An 18108-nucleotide genomic window follows, 5' to 3' on the forward strand; every position below is an offset into this window, starting at 1 on the left:
TTTAATAGTGGTCGACTACAAATGACAAATGAACCATATAACAATGCCTAAGGTGTACGTTTGATGTCAAACAAACTGTACTACTCAAGTGTGCACGGGTGTACAAGTGTGATTTTTTAATTGTCCTGGGGCCAAAAACTGCATAAAAAGCATCACTCACATCAGTTTTTAATTGTCCTGATGCCAAAAACCACATAAAAAGCATCAACCACATCGGTTTTTAACTGTCCTGAGGCCAAAAACTGCATAAAAATCATCAATCAAAAGCAAATCGGATTATTAATTTACAAAACATGTTCAATATGCTGTCCCCCATGTTCTGCAATAAATTGAAATCAAGAAACAGCATGTTCCACAACTGATCGAAGTGTTTCCAGTGCCATGTTCAGACTGTGTTGTGCAATGCGTGCCTTCAATGCAGCTAAGTTTGCAATTGGAACACTGAACACAACATCTCTCAGATAGCCCCACAGTCAGAAGTCACAGGGATTAAGATCAGGTGATCGGGACAGTCAGGCTGTAGGGAAATGGCGGCTGATATTCAAGCATTTCCGAAGTGGCACTTCAGCAGCTGCTTAACGGGATTTGCAATGTGCAGAGGTTTGTCATCTTGCATAAAAATGATCCCATCCACACAGTTGGAGAGCTGGAATAACATGGTTGCGCAAAAGACAGTCATAGCATTTACCAGTGATGGTACAGGCAACAGGATTGGAAGCACTTGTCTCTTCGAAAAAATGATGACATAATCCCGCATCACACTGTGACCTTTTCAGGATGAAGTGGTACTGGTTGATTTGCATGTGGATTTTCCATTGCCCATATTTGACAATTCTGTGTATTGACATATCCTGTCAGATGGACGTGGGCTTCGTCTGTCCACAAAATCTTCCACAGTCAATAGTTGTCCACTTCCATGCGAGCAAGAAATTCTAAAGCTAAGTTCTCTCATGCTGGTGGGTGAACAGGAAGTAACTCATGCACATGGGTAATTTTGAATGGATAGCAAAGAAGGATGTTCTGTAGAATTTTACGAACCGCGCTCACGGGTATGCCGAATAGTCGGGCAATTCTCCGTGCACTAGATGTTTGCACATTACCACTCACCTCCTCCTGCATTGCTGTGGCCACTGCTTCCACTGCTGTTGAATCAATTCGTTTCCTCCCTCTACCAGGTTGCACACAAAAGAATGTGTTTTTTCGAATTTCCAAATCTTTTTCTCCAAACCCACAGCAGTCATCAGGCCAAAAAACCCTTCAGTGTCCAGAACTTCTGCAGAGTGACATGTGCACAGTCATCATTCTTGTACTACAGCTTTACAAGCAGAGCGCGATCCTGCATTGAGACAATCATGGCGAAGGTAGCAGATATGGAAGGAGGAAAAGCCGTACATCCAGCGTGTTTATACCAACTTCAATGGGTCGTGCGCATGACAGGTGTTTTCAGTTACATATTCTGACACATACAGGGCCATCTATTGATCAATTTTGACACTATTTTTTTCTGCCATACATTTTCCCCTTTCTCCAATAATATTCGTTTGCAATTTGACATCACTATGACCAGTGGTGTTATTTCTATAGTGTTTTGAAAATTTAACTTTAATTATAATTACTCTGTACATAGAAGTTACTTTGATTTGTAATTTAGTTTCCAGCACATGATTTTAGCACTAGTGAATAAGAACAAATTGCTATTCACCGCATAGAGTGTCTGTTAATCAGCAGACAAACAATTTAAAAGTAGACTTTTGACTATCATGGTAGCTCATACCATGATAGTCAAAAGAGTTACTACTTTTTAGTTCAAAAATGGTTCAAATGGGTCTGAGCACTACGGGACTTAACATCTACGGTCATCAGTCCCCTAGAACTTAGAACTACTTAAACCTAACTAACCTAAGGACATCACACAACACCCAGTCATCACTGCTGTCCAGTGGTGGAATTAGCATTGCCTGTCTAAGTAAGTTTTATTGGATATGCTTCCAAAGGACCATTTTTTGTTCCTCATGCTTTCAGCCACATTTAGAAATCATTTATTGGATTTAGTAGCCAGTAGTCAATGATTTGAATTTCATATCATCTGTCTCACTGCCACTATTCATCTGGAAATTCAGTACCATTTTTGTTGCTGAATTTGTTTATTTCTTGCTTAATAGTGCCCCAAACTGCCCTTGGAATTTTGAATCTTTTGTCCATAGCACATGCCTTTTTGGTGATAGAATTTTACAATATCGCTTGTAGTACATCTGAAAGTCTTGATTAGAGCTAGTTCTTTTTATTAAATTAAGTTCTCTCTTCCTAGCCCATGAGATTATGATCCCTAACATTAGCCATCCATTTTCTCAGTTTCCACCCCTGGCCCCTTGTAAAGGAAAACTGGATTTGTAATGCTGTAAGAATATTTTTAGGAAAGAGTTTATCATCTAATGGGTCTTCTAGGTAAACTTCACCCAGTTTTCATCCAGTATATTCTCTCTTAATAATGTAACTGATTCAGGATTTACAATTCTGTGGAAATTTTCCTTTCTGAGCGAAACCTGACTGATGGAGATGCTTCATTGATGCTATTTGATCATCTCAGTCAGATAAACTATATATTATGGGGCTCACTTTTTTTTAATTAGGGATAAAAACGTGAATAAGAACAAATTGCTATTCACCGCATAGAGTGTCTGTTAATCAGCAGACAAACAATTTAAAAGTAGACTAATCAATTGGACATAGTCATTCATCACATTTACACAAGCACAATGTGCACATATACATCACCACTGCCATCTCTGGGCACTGAAGCCCAACTGCAATGAGTGGCAATCTCAGCTAATGTGGGTAGTGGTGGGGCAGAAAAGGCATACGGGCAGCAGTGTGGGTGTGGGGTAAAACACTGTAGTGGTGCCTATGGGTGTGTACAAGGTTAGTGAGGCAGGATGGTGGGCTGCTAGGTGCAGCATTGGGAGGCTGTGCTGAGGGGGAGGGGGGGGTGGAGAGGAGAGAGATAGAGAAGGGAAAAGAAAAGATCTATGCAGGTGTGCTGGGGGAAGGAGGGGAGGGGGGGGGGGGGGGAGACAGAAGACGTGATGAGGGAGGTTGGAGTGGGAACAGAGAAGAGTACAGAGGGCAGTTCAAAACATCCCAACTAAATGAGTCTAAGAGTGCCTTTGTGGCTAAGGCGTGTGAGGATTGGTACTGTTATCCTACAAGAACACTCCTCTGGTCGGCATTCTTCTCCCTTTGTTTTAAATGCTCCTTTGAGTTTTTGGGTCTCTTGATATTGTCATGCATTGATAGTCTCCTCCTGAGGCAGAAATTTGACCAAAATGATGCCTCTTCTGTCCCAAAGCATTGAGACCATGATGTTTTTGCCCACAGTTGTGGCTTTGGATTTTTCGATACATGGGGAATTGGTGTGACATCACTGTGTTACCTGTCTTTTTGTCTCAGGTGTGTAATGAGCCACCCGTGTTTCATCTCCACCCACAATAGAGCTCTGAAAGTCCTCACTTTCCAATTCAAGTCACTCTAGAAAGTGACTTGGTTTGTCTTATGCTGCTCTGTCAGCTGTTTTGGGACCCATCTTGCACACAGTTTCCAGTATCCCAGAATTTCTATGAGTGTTTTGTATATGAGCATTCTGGAGAGTTGTGGAAACATTGCAGAAATTTCATCCACTGTCAACTGGCAGTCTTCACCAACAGTTTCCTAGATTTTTTTGCACCAACTCATCAGTTAAAATGGAAGGCCATTGGCTCCCCTGTTCATATGAACATTTGTTCTGTCTCCACTAAACTTCCTACAACACTTAAACACACTCATTCCATTCATAAAACCTTCATTGTAAATCATTTTGATTCCCGAAAAATTTTGATAGGTCTTATTCCTTCCTTGGGTAGGAAGCAGATCACAGCATGTGGCTCGCACTTGCCAGGATTTCTTACCGACATTTTGCATGGAACTGGACACTACAAGGTGAGTTAGGTACTGCATGTTTCTGCAATGCTCGCTCTGGTCAGGATATCCCCTCTCTACCACTCAGTGTAGCTAATTAACATTATGGTCACAGTATTTTCTGAACATGCCTCATAAAATGCTGCACAGTTGTTGCAGCTAAGTTGGTAGATTACATGGCTGCTTCTAGGGGTAGCCCTGCACTGTATGGGACAGTATGTGTCTGTGACAGGACTGGAGATGGTGATATTGGTAGCATGCATCAGACAGTTCTCATATTCAAGACAAAGATACATGGATACAAGTCATGGGGCAAAGGCTTTGGAGCAGGAGTGGAATAGGGCAGACGATGATTCTGTGTAGGTTGGCTGGGTGGTGGAATATCCCTGTGGGAAATGTGTGGAGGACATTTCGCATTTCATGGCATGATGAGAGGCAGTTGAAACCCTGGCGAAGAACGTGGTCCAGTTGCTCCAATTCTGGCTGTTACAGAGTCACAAGGGGCTGCTCCTTTATAACCATTCAGTTTGACAAGATGTGAAAAGTAATTTCCAGCTGTGAAGACCCCAGTACGACCCTCCGCATATTTAGAGAGGGACTGCTCATCACAGCTAATGTGCCGATTGCAAGTGGCAATGCTTTATAGAAAGGACTTTTTGGTGTGGGATGGTTAGCAGTTGTCAGAATGGAAGTATTGTTGATGGCTGGTAGGTTTGATGTGAATGGGGTAGCTGATGGAGCCATCTGTGAAGTGGAATTTGACATTGAAGAATGACTTGTTGGGCTGAGGAGGACTCAGTGAAGCATATGGGTGGAAAGGTGGTGAGGTTCTGAAGGGACGTGGATAGTAACTTCGTCCTTAAAGATAGATTTAGAAATTATCAGTCACTGTTTCGTCTTTGCTGGGAATGTTACTTCAAAAGTCAAATGAATGTTGGATATCAGTAACTCTGAATGCCATATATCTGAAATATCCTAGATGAAATCTATATTAAAATCTCCATATACAATCACTTTTCAATTATTTCTAATTAGCACAATTAGTGCCCACTTCTAATTGCTTAATGACTTTTAAAACATTTCCTATTGGGGGCCTATAGACTGTCAGAACTGTTATCGTGTATCAAAGTAAAATTTAATCGAGAACTGAAATAGACCTACTATCTTGTATGTTTCGAAGCTTACTACTGAAATACAGCTCTCAAATAGCTGTTCAATTCAATATTCACAGTGGTCTATGGCTTGGGACTTTATATCACTTTTTGTGTATGGAGACATTAGCCCTTTCTTCTTGTTACACCTACAGTAATGTGATACTAACTTGCATCCATGTAGATGCATGTGTTCAATCCCCGTGACTTCCAAATGATGTTTTATGCAGAACATATCTGTGGAAATATGTTTAGATTTCTCCATGTCTGGTATGATATGAGAAGCTCATTTTCTTTCTGAACAAGCTTCCTATGTTTTGATAGAAATGTCAAAATTGTATTATGATAGTTAACATTTGCACTGTCTAAACCGCCATTTTTTTCTCCATTTACTGTTGTGTGTCTACAGTTATTCAGCAGCTCCGTCTTTTGGAGACGTTTATCCTAAAAACACCTCGTGAAAATGTTACATATCACAGGGATTGAACACTGAATGCTTCTGGAAATAGTCACGCAAGTAACCTCTTACCAGAAACATTCATATGTAGACCATGCTAAGTTTAGTGTGACTATGCAAGAAGTGACAAATTAATCACAACCACATGTGATTGCCTCATTCTGCTGAGAGACTCTTGAAGCTCGCCATTAAACACATTCAGCAGATAGCTTCATCCAGAATTTGTCATATCACTCAAAGAGTGACACCATCTTCACATTTGTGTGAGGAGCATCCCAGCTATGTCCTTGATGTCAGCCTCAATTTTCTGGTTGTGGTTAAGGTTCAAAATGTTCCCAGCACCCTCCAATAACTGCTACGTGACCTTCTTTACCAATATCTTTCACCCAAGAATGTAAACCACAGATGATATCACTAAGACATGCACTTGGTTTGTAAATACTAGTTACTTGCATTTGCTAACCAGTGATGTTTGTACTAGTTCAAACATGCCCCTGCCAGAACTAATCCTTAGCAGAAGAACCTTTGTGGTTTTTTTTTTTTTTTTTTATCTATGTGACTACTACCAATCTTTGACTGCACTTTTTCCCCTGTCTTGTCAGTGATCTTAAATTCCTTGGATTGTCTGCACGCTTCTGTTTATGATTTCCAGAGCAATGTTGCTGTCGGAGACATCTAAACTAAATCTAGTAGACTAGCAGCATCTCTTAAACCTCTTGCCTGATCTGGCCTGCTTGACCACAATTTAGTCATCTTCCTATTCCTAACTTTATTGCTGCGCTACAGCTCTCAACTATTTCAGTTCTTCCTGTGCTACTGCCAGATCAATCCCAAAAACTAACCACATCTCTATCCTTGCTGGTTGCCACACAGTACCCAACATGAAAAAAGTGTTGGCAGTCTTCACACTGTTAAACATTTCTCGCTATTCTGTCACAGTTTCCACACATGTCCAGTGTGATGACATTTTATTTTATTTACTAGAAAAATTACTCAGCACCAGCTGCTTAATGAGAAATTGTGATTGCACTATTTTTTATGGTTTTGTTGAATAAAAAATAAATGACCTACATAATTTATATAAACACCTAAATAAAATAGGATTCCAGTAGAGGACGTAACAGCAAAGAGTGAAATGAACTGGAACTCTGCATAAATTTATTGTGCACGAGTACAAATGGAACAAAAATGAATCAGAATCATCTACTATCCTTCAAAATAGTCCCCCAGTACATCCCCACAGCATTGCTATCAATAGGGAGGGCACTAAACACCATTGGCATTGTCATCAATGTGTGTCACCTGTTGTCAAAATTCCATTAGGCTATCCACCCTGTGAGGAAGCCTGGAGATACTGGTAGGTCTCAGATAGATTATGTAATCGTAAAACAGAGATTCAGGAACCAGGTTTTGGTTCAAATGGTTCAAATGGCTCTGAGCACTATGGGACTCAACATCTTAGGTCATAAGTCCCGTAGAACTTAGAACTACTTAAACCTAACTAACCTAAGGACATCACACACACCCATGCCCGAGGCAGGATTCGAACCTGCAACCGTAGCAGTCCCGCGGTTCCGGACTGCAGCGCCAGAACCGCTAGACTACCGCGGCCGGCCAAACCAGGTTTTGAATTGTAAGACATTTCCAGGGGCAGATGTGGAGTCTGACCACAATGAACTAATGAGGAGGTATTGAATAGAATTGGAGAGAAGAAAAATCTGTAGCACAACTTGACTAGAAGGAGGGATCGGTTGGAAGGGCATATTCTGAGGCATAAAGTGATCACCAATTTAGTATTGGAGGGCAGCGTGGAGGGTAAAAATTGTAGAGGGAGACCAAGACATGAATACACTGAACAGATTCAGAAGTATGTAGGTTGCATTAGGTACTGGGAGATGAAGAAGCTTGCAAAGGATAGAATAGCATGGAGAGCTGCATCAAACCAGTCTCTTGGCTGAAGACCACAACAACAACATCCACCCTGTTTGCAAAGCACCTCCCACACAATAGTTTCTTCAGTTGTGGAATGAGGTCAAAGTCACATGGATTGAGGTCTGGTGAACAGAGTGCACCGCTACAAACAATTCTTGATAACATCTGCAGAGGGGGCTATAGCATTACCATGGAGATCACTGCATTATCCACGAGTGCCAGATGTTTTCACCAAAGTGTACATCACAGAAGGTACAGCAGAAAGTTGCGGTATATTGTGGCTGACATACAGCAGACTGAGCATGACCTTAATGAGTGATGGATTCTGTTACACCTTGTGGCATTGTGATGAACCTACATAACACTATTCTGGTTTATACACTCGTGCCTACATTTCGTCAATCACAATAATGCGACTGTGCACGTAATTTCCTTTCAGCTCAAATCAATCCAGGTTGATACGGCCGGTCTCAAATTGTGTCAACTTCAACATCTTTGTTAAGCAATGTGGTACCCATTTTGAACACTTCTTGCACACCTTCAGGTCTTGCTATAAAATGTGGAACACTGTTGTCCTCAGCTTTCTCATTCATTTGTTAAGTCTTGCACAGACTAACATTGGTCGTCTATTGAACACAGTCCAATAACAGCCACGGACAGCTAAGTATGGGCAGACATGGGCTGCCAACTTTGTGGCAAGTCTGTTGATACTGCATGTCCATGTCGGTTAGCCTCCACTCAACATACAGCTGTTCAATGGGGCAATGCTCTGTCACCCACAGTTGCTTGTAGTTCTGCACGACATGGAGTAGCATTTCTGCCAGCAAGAAAGGAAACTTTCATGTATGCTCGGTGTTCTGCTCATATCTATCTTGTAGTATGGCCAGGATCACACTGAATGTTCAGGCACTGGTGCTGAGTCATCCTCTCATGCAGTCACAATCTCTTGGTTGATTTCAGTAGTTAGCCATCAGTTTTCGAATGTATTTATTGGGATTATGGTGATGCCACATGTTTGCACGATATACCATAGTTACTGTGACTGATAGAATGACCCTTGTACAACACAAAATTATGAAAACAAGCATAAGTTCTTATAAAGGAAGTATGTACAACTAAATTTGCATAAAACAGGGCTGATACAACATAAAGATGACTTTATTATTGCAAAAATAGCAAGGGCATTAATTATAATTAAAATGGAATGTTGGATATTGGTACTGTTGCCAGCTTGTAGCCATCATGTTTACTTATGGCGTAGCCATAGTGTCTACTTGTGCTGTTAGCATTCACCAAATTGCTACACCAGCAGGATTAGAAAGATGTTGAAACACCATTTCTTCCAGTTTGCCTAAAGTGTATCTTTTCAGTGCTTTATGTAAAATTGGTAGACTTCTTGCATGTGCGTATGGAAGTTCTTTTTCAAGCGAAAGTTTTAGGATCCTATGGGCTAACTATCTATAATAGGTCCATTAGTAACTTGTTGAGTGGGTACAGTCTAAATTTATGAATGTATCTGTCATCATCAGTTTTCTGAACACTCACAATCAATATTTTCCAGTTATGTTAGTTATTGTGATGTCAAGAAAACAAATGCTATCCTCTTTTTAAAATTCAACAGTAAATTGAAATTTTTAGTTGCAGTGTGCTGATTTTTTCTGCTACTGGAGACACTTAACCCTTATCACCTTTATAAATTAGTACAGTAATATCATCTACATCATCTTTAATAAATAACCATATCTAATATTAGTGGATTCACATTGGAAAAAACTGTTCTCAAGCTTTTTGACAGAAATCTCGGCCATGGTTTAGGCCAAACTGTTCCCCATGGATAACCTGTCATGTTGATAAACTATTCTGTCATTAAGTTTGAATTAATCAAAGGATAGGCCTAATTTTAAAATTTCTATGAGATTAACACACTCACCACAACTCACCTTTCTATGTGACAAGAGATTCTTCTTTATAATGTCTAGAATTTCACTGACAGCTAAGTTTACATTTTAAGTTTTCAATATTGAATGAAGTAAGTGCCACTCCTTTTGGAATCTTAATATCTTTAGTGAATACAAAACAATTATTCACATTACACAATCTGCTAAAACTATAAGGTGCTTCAATTCCTTTATCACATTCTTTATTAATTTCATAATTAGGGTGGGACACGTTATTAAAAATAAGTTTAATCAGATGCTTGGCTTTATGCAGTTCAATTTTTGCACTTATCTCTGAAATGGGCAGATTCATCATGATCATTTTCTTCATTTATTTATTGTCATAAAAAATTTAAAGTTTCTGTTTACTGTCTTCTGAAATTCAGTGATTGGATGCTTTTTAACCTCTTTAATATTCTTGTAATTACAAAACTACATCATTTTTTTGTGCATAGCCATAATCCCGAATGATGACAATGCAATTGCTCTTAACTGCCTTTGTGATTTTAGCTTTATTCTGTTCCGACTTATTATTTAGACTTTTAATTGTGAGCATATTTGTAAGTTCTTAATCTGTAAATTTTATACAAGCCACCGAGAAGCTACAATTTAAACATACTGGAAGAAATAGAAATCTTTGTTCATGTTAAGAGAGATCCGTACTGTTTGCTTAATGAACAAAACTACTTCAGATTAAACTGATATTTTGATGTATCTGAAGACCGGCTGGTGTAGCAATTCAAAAAATGCTGGGTTATGTTGGAGCTGGTGCCTTCCTGTCCTCCAACAGGTGCATGTTCAGGTGCAAGTTGTGGATTATCTGGTCACAACTCCAGCGTAAATACTCCAGGTACACACAATAGTCAAACAGGGCAGTTATAGTAATGTCTAACATTTCTTTTTAATTTTAATTAACGACCTTGCTATATGTCTAACAATACAATCATAATTATGTTATACCGTCACTATTTTATGAAAATTTAGCATTCAAATACTTTCTTTATTTGATCTTATGCTTACATTTGTAATTTTGCATCTTCTGTTAAAGTGCTTCCACTGTAACATTAATCCACAGTACATTTAATTATGATTATAGATTTTAATAATTTTATGGAAAATGTATGTATGAATCCCATAAAAATTTTAGATGCTACATTCGATAGTGTGTCTACACTAGTTCCATCTATCACCATAGCTTGTTGTACTGGAGTAAAGTAGCATTAGTCCATGATACTCTTGCGCACTGAATTTTTTGAAGAGAGACTGTGTATTGATGTTGTTTTAGTACAGTATCTTTCGCTTTTACTTGTATGTATGTAATATTTTGTGTTTTAATAATGTACAGAAAGTTCTGGTTGAGAATTGTGTATTATTTAGGAAGAAAGGAGATGACTCACCAAAAGGCGGAAGTGCTGTTTCGTCGACAGGTTCCCGAACAACAGGTACAGAGCTTAGCTAGCTTTCGGAGTGCACTTCCTTTTTCAAGCTTGTAGGAAAAACACACACACAAACACACACTTTCACTCATATGCACATGCCTGTCTCCCTACATTGTGCTCAGTCAACTGCCAGCTCTTTCCTGGCCCATGGTGAGTACTGGGGTGAGGTGGGGGTGTGGGGTGAGGAATGGAGAGAGGCGGGAGGCAGGTAGGAGGGATCGAAACAAGCGTCTAGCGGCTTGCGGAAGAGTGGGCGTGCGCGCACACGCACACGCACACACACACACACACACACACACACACACACACACACACACACACACACACACACACACTATTGGGTGGGGGTCTGAGGGCAGTGAGTTACCTTAGTTTTGGGCCAGAAAGGTTATGGGAGTGAAAGATGTGCTATAAGGATAGTCCCATATATGCATGTCAGAAAAGCTGGTGGTGGTGGGGAGGATCCATATGGCACACACTGTGAAGCAGCCATTGAAATCTCACGTGTTGTGCTCTGCTGCATGTTGTGTCACTGGGTGGTCCATTTTGTTTTTGGCAACAGTTTGGTGGTGGTCATTCATTCTAGTTGACAGGTTGTCATACCAATCTAAAATGCTGTTTAGTGATTGCAGCAGACCTTGTTTGTAATGTGGCACGGCCTCTGATGGGGTACGATAAGCCTGTGACATCACTGGAGTAGGTAGTGTTGGGTGGATGGATTGGACAGGCCTTGCATTTGGGCCTTCCACAGGCATAAGATTCCTGTGGCAGAGGACGGAGGTGGGAGTGGCATAGGGATGGTCTAGGATGTTGTGGAGGTTGGTTGGGCAGCGGAACATCACTTTGGGAGGGGTCGGAAGTATCTTGGGTAGTGTGTCCCTCATTTCAGGGTATGATGATAGGTAATCAAAGCCATGACGAAGGACATCATTCAGTTGTTCGAGTCCAGGGTGGTACTGGGTGAAACGGGGGGAGGGGGTGCTTCTTTGTGGCTGGTTTTTCGGATGGCTGTGAGGATCAGATGAGTGTGAGAATATGGCACAGGAGATCTGTTTGTGAATTATGTCTGGAGGGTATTGGCTGTCTGCAAAAGCCTTTGTGAGTCCTTCAGCATACTGGATGAGGGAGTTCTCATCACTGTACATGCATTTACCATGGGTGTCCAGGCTATATGGGAGGGATCTTTTGGTGTGATAGGGGTGGCAGCTATCAACATGCAGGAACTGTTGGTGATTAATGGGTTTGATATGGACTGAAGTGTGGATGGAGCCATCTGAGAAGAGGAGATCGACATTTAGGAAGGTGACTTGATGAGGACCAATGAAGTGGATGGGAGAGAAGGTGTTGAGATTGTGGAGGAATGAGGGTAAGGTGCCCTGGCCTTGGGTCCAGGTTATAAAGATGTCATCAATAAACCTGAACCAGACCAGGGGTTTGTGATATTGGGGTGCTAAGAATGTTTCCCCTAGGTGGCTCATGAAGAGGTTGGCATAAGAGGGTGCCATGTGGGTGGCCATAGCTGTGCCATGAATTTGTTTGTATATATGCCCTCCAAAGATGAAAGAGTTATGGGTTAGGATGCAGTTGGTTAGCAGTGCAAGGAATGAAATGGTGGATCTGAAATCTGCTGGGCGGTGGGAGAGGTAGTGTTCAATCGCAGCCAGGTCATGGGCATGAGGGATGTTGGTATGTAAGCAGGTTGCAACAGAAGTGACTAGTAGGAATATGGTAGATAAGGGTATGGGGATGATGGAGAGCCAATGCAGGAAGTGGTTGGTATCTTTAACGTGAGAGGCTAGGTTCTGGACAATTGGTTGTAGATGTTGATCAACAAGAGCCAAGATTCTTTCATTAGGAGAACTGTAACCAGGCACAATGTTGCATCCGGGATTGTTAAGTTTGTGCATTTTTGGAAACATGTAGAAGGTGGGTATGCAGACTGTTGTTGGGGTGAGTAGAGAGATGGATTCAGGGGAGAGGTCTGAGAAGGGCCTAAGCCCAAGGATTTCAGCACGGAGTGGAGGTTATATTGGACTTCTGGGATGGGGTCATTTTGGCAGAGCTTGTAGGTGAAGGTTTCAGACAACTGGCAGAGGCCCTCTGCTAGTTGGTCACACTGGTTCATCACAACAATAAAGGAATCTTTGTCTGCAGGGAGGGTGATCAAATCGGGATCTGTTTTTAGTTTGTTTAGGGCAGTCATTTCCTCTGCTGAAAGGTTGTTGTTCTTTATGGGAGGGACCTGGGAAAGGATGGTGAGGCCAGGTTGGAAGTTAGGAATTCTTGGAATGTGAACGGAGGACAGTTAGGTGGGAGTGTCCTGGTTGGATGGTGGTATGAACTGGGGCAGACAGGGTTTGATGTTGGGAATGGATTAGCTTTGGTTGGAGGGGCTGGTGGCAAAGAATAATTTAATGGCACATACAATGTGGTAGTTTTTCAGGCATCTTGGTGTTCACATCATATATCCTGAACTATATGTGGTAGTATGATATACTTTTCTAGGCGCATTTAGCACACATATGGATACTGCTTGTGAAACTTATTTGAATACGGTTAGTAGCAAAGAATTAACACACTTAAACATCGTGCACCTCATTGTTTATGATGTCATATCCTCTTAACTATGATAGGTAGGTGATTCTTACCCCCCACAGCAACAGTTGCCTGACAGTAAGGGATGTGTGTACTAAGTTTGGTTGAAATTGGACCTGGTGTTTAGGAGGAGATGTAGAAAACACACATACAAATACACACTTCTATAATATGTATGGATTAAGGAACAGTGTGAGTAAACAGCTGTTACTCCAGTCCCATCTTGTTTTCTTTCTTTCCAATCTGCAATATGGACTTTTGCTCTGGAACAATTTCCCAGGAGCTAAATGTATTTTCAGATGGCATAAAAATATAATCAAATGTTCAGTAGGATTATGGCACAGGGAGTCCTGCAGAATCTACTTTAATCTGGAAAATTTCAACATGAGACGTAATGTAGCATGTACACAATGCCATAAACAGTCACTTGGATTTGTGTTCCTCGATATGTGCTGTAGTTCCTAATAATTATAACCACATGAGCATAAAATTTTTCAGTAAGTTACCATACCGAACTCATACAACACCACTAAATAAATATAAGAGCATATTACAAACATGGCTAAAATACAGTGGATTCAATTGAGGAATTCCCAGAAACTAATAAATATATGTCTTTTAAGTGATACAGAAAATTTTTTAGTTCTTAAATAAGCTAGTTGTTTCCTATGTTTTTGACTGGTTACTGAATAAATCTTGACTCCGCCACAAGTTTGACAAAGCTTATTGTATGAAAAAATGTTAAAAAATGAATAAAATATTGTACTCTTTTCTTCTCTATCTACATCTACATACATACTCCACAAGCCACCAAACGGTGAGTGGTGGACTGTAGGCCTGTTGCCCTCAATTGGTAATTCACAGTAACTCATTTGAAAAAAGGGCAAGCTGAGTTTTGCATGAGCGATGCTTTCTAAAACCTTGCTGATTCGTGGACATAAGCTTTTCAGTCTCTAGGAAATTTGTGATATTCGAATTCAGAATATCTTCAAGAATTTTGCAGGAAACTAATGTTAATGATACTGATCTGTAATTTTGTGGGTCTGTTCTTTCACTTTTCTTATATACAGGAGTTACCTGTCCTTTTCTCCAGTTGCTTATGACTTTGCACTGGGTGAGAGAATTGTGATAACTGGAAACTAAGTAAGGGGCTGGCTCTGATCACTACGGGACTTAACATCTGAGGTCATCAGTCCCCTAGAACTTAGAACTACTTAAACCTAACTAATCTAAGGACATCACACACATCCACGCCTGAGGTAGGATTCGAACCCGCGACCGTAGCAGTCGGGCGCTTCCGGCCTGAAATGCCTAGAACCGCTCGGCCACCGCGGCTGGCAAGTAAGGGGCCAATGCCGTAGAATACTCTTTGTAAAATAGAATTGGGATTCCATCCAGACCTGGCAACTTATCTGTTTTCAACTCTTTCAGTTGTTTCGCTACACCTGGGATGCTTATTACTATGTTCTCCATATATGACTCTTTGCAATACTCAAATGACAGTATGTTTGTATGATACTTCTGTGTAAACAATTTCTTAAACACAAAATTTAAAATTTTGTGTTCCATTTTGCCATCTTCTACTGCCAACAAATTGGTCAATGAGTGACTGCATGGAATCCTTGGTATATATTATCAGAATTTTCATTGGTTCTTGACCAGATCTTTTTCTAAGGTATGCATAAATATCTTTTCAAATACACACAAATGTCTTCTAACCTTTGCCTATCGTCATATGTGCATTCTCTTTGAACTGAGAGTGCAACAGCCTTTGGTTTCTTAGCGTTTTCTGAATGTTGTTGTTAAACCATGGTGGGTCTTTTCCACCCTTAATCCACTTACCAGGCATATACTTGTCCAGGGCATGATTTACAGTCTGTTTAAACTTTGTCCATATTTCCTCTATGTCATTATACTGGCACTAAATGATGTCAGTTCACTGGCTCAGTGAGATGCTAACAACTGCTCATCTGCTCTTTCTAGCACAAACACTATCCTGGTCGACTGATTATTAACTTCTGTAACCATAGTCACCCCCCTATAAACCATGGACCTTGCCGTTGGTGGGGAGGCTTGCGTGCCTCAACGATACAGATAGCCGTACCGTAGGTGCAACCACAATGGAGGGGTATCTGTTGAGAGGCCAGACAAACGTGTGGTTCCTGAAGAGGGGCAGCAGCCTTTTCAGTAGTTCCAGGGGCAACAGTCTGGATGATTGACTGATCTGGTCTTGTAACACTAACCAAAATGGCCTTGCTGTTCTGGTACTGCAAACAGCTGAAAGCAAGGGGAAACTACAGCCGTAATTTTTCCCGAGGGCATGCAGCTTTACTGTATGATTAAATGATGATGGCGTCCTCTTGGGTAAAATATTCCGGAGGTAAAATAGTCCCCCATTCGGATCTCTGGGCGGGGACTACTCAGGAGGATGTCGTTATCAGGAGAAAGAATACTGGCGTTCTATGGATCAGAGCGTGGAATGTCAGATCCCTTAATCGAGCAGGTGGGTTAGAAAATTTGAAAAGGGAAATGGATGCGTTAAAGTTAGATATAGTGGGAATTAGTGAAGTTCGGTGGCAGGAGGAACAAGACTTTTGGTCAGGTGAATACAGGGATATAAATACAAAATCAAATACGGGTAATGCAGGAGTAGGTTTAATAATGAATAAAAAAAATAGGAGTATGGGTAAGCTACTACAAACAGCATAGTGAATGCATTATTGTGGCCAAGATAGACACGAAGCCCATGTCTACTACAGTAGTACAAGTCTATATGCCAACTAGATCTGCAGATGATGAAGAAATTGATGAAATGTATGATGAGATAAAAGAAATTATTCAGGTAGTGAAGGGAGACGAAAATTTAATAAACATGGGTGACTGGAATTCGAGAGTAGGAAAAGGGAGAGAAGGAAACATAGTGGGTGAATATGGATCGGGGGAGAGAAATGAAAGAGGAAGCCGTCTGGTAGAATTTTGCACAGAGCATAACTTAATCATAGCTAACACTTGGTTCAAGAATCATAAAAGAAGGTTGTATACATGGAAGAATCCTGGAGATACTAGAAGGTATCAGATAGATTATATAATGGTAAGACAGAGATTTAGGAACCAGGTTTTAAATTGTAAAACATTTCCAGGGGCATATGTCGACTCTGACCACAATCTACTGGTTATGAACTGTGGATTAAAACTGAAGAAATTGCAAAAAGGTGGGAATTTGAAGAGATTTGACCTGGATAAACAGATAGAACCAGAGGTTGTAGAGAGATTCAGGGAGAGCATTATGGAACAATTGACAAGAATAGGGGAAAGAAATACTGTAGAAGAAGAAGGGATGAAGTAGTGAAGGCAGCAGAGGATCAAGTAGGTAAAAAGACGAGGGCTAGTAGAAATCCTTGGGTAACAGAAGAAATATTGATTTTAATTGATGAAGGGAGAAAATATAAAAATGCAGTAAATGAAGCAGGCAAAAAGGAATACAAACGTCTCAAAAATGAGATCAACAGGAAGTGCAAAATGGCTAAGCAGGGATGGCTAGAGGACAAACGTAAGGATGTAGAGGCTTATCTCACTAGGGGTAAGATAGATACTGCCTACAGGAAATTTAAAGAGACCTTTGGAGAAAAGAGAGCCACGTGAATGAATATCAAGAACTCAGATGGAAACCCAGTTCTAAGCAAAGAAAGGAAAGCAGAAAGGTGGAAGGAGTATGTAGAGGATCTATACAAGGGCGATGTACTTGAGGACAATATTATGGAAATGGAAGAGGATGTAGATGAAGATGAAATGGGATATATGATACTGCGTGAAGAGTTTGACAGGGCACTGAAAGACCTAAGTCGAAATAAGGCCCCGGGAGTAGACAACATTCCATTAGAATTACTGACAGCCTTGGGAGAGCCAGTCCTGACAAAACTCTACCATCTGGTGAGCAAGATGTATGAGACAGGCGAAATTCCCTGACTTCAAGAAGAATATAATAATTCCAATCCCAAAGGTGTTGATAGATGCGAAAATTACCCAACTATCAGTTTAATAAGTCACAGCTGCAGAATACTAACGCGAATTCTTTACAGACGAATGGAAAAACTGGTAGAAGCCGACCTCGGCGACGATCAGTTTGGATTCCGTAGAAATGTTGGAACACGTGAGCCAATACTGACCCTATGACTTACCTTAGAAAATAGATTAAGGAAAGGCAAACCTACGTTTCTAGCATTTGTAGACTTAGAGAAAGCTTTTGACAACGTTGACTGGAATACTCTCTTTCACATTCTGAAGGTGGCAGGGGTCAAATACAGGGAGCGAAAGGCTATTTACAATTTGTACAGAAAGCAGATGGCAGTTATAAGAGTCGAGGGGTATGAAAGGGAAGCAGTGGTTGGGAAGGGAGTGAGACAGGGTTGTAGCCTATCCCCGATGTTATTCAATCTGTATATTGACCAAGCAATAAAGGAAACAAAAGAAAAGTTCGGAGTAGGTATTAAAATCCATGGAGAAGAAATAAAAACTTTGAAGTTCGCCGATGACATTGTAATTCAGTCAGAGAGAGCAAAGGACTTGGAAGAGCAGCTGAACTGAATGGACAGTGTCTTGAAAGGAGGGTATAAGATGAATATAAACAAAAGCAAAACGACGATAAT

The 18108-nt window shown here is 40.7% G+C and overlaps 1 protein-coding gene across 1 annotated transcript in view; it reads right to left on the minus strand.

Moving 5' to 3' along the window:
* The window catches only part of LOC124615419 (putative phosphatidate phosphatase), a 115154-nt gene that overhangs the window by 1027 nt on the left and 96019 nt on the right, over positions 1–18108 (minus strand). The window lies entirely within an intron of this gene.

This window comes from Schistocerca americana, chromosome 5 (genome assembly GCF_021461395.2).
Source record: "Schistocerca americana isolate TAMUIC-IGC-003095 chromosome 5, iqSchAmer2.1, whole genome shotgun sequence".
Lineage (NCBI taxonomy): Eukaryota > Metazoa > Arthropoda > Insecta > Orthoptera > Acrididae > Schistocerca > Schistocerca americana.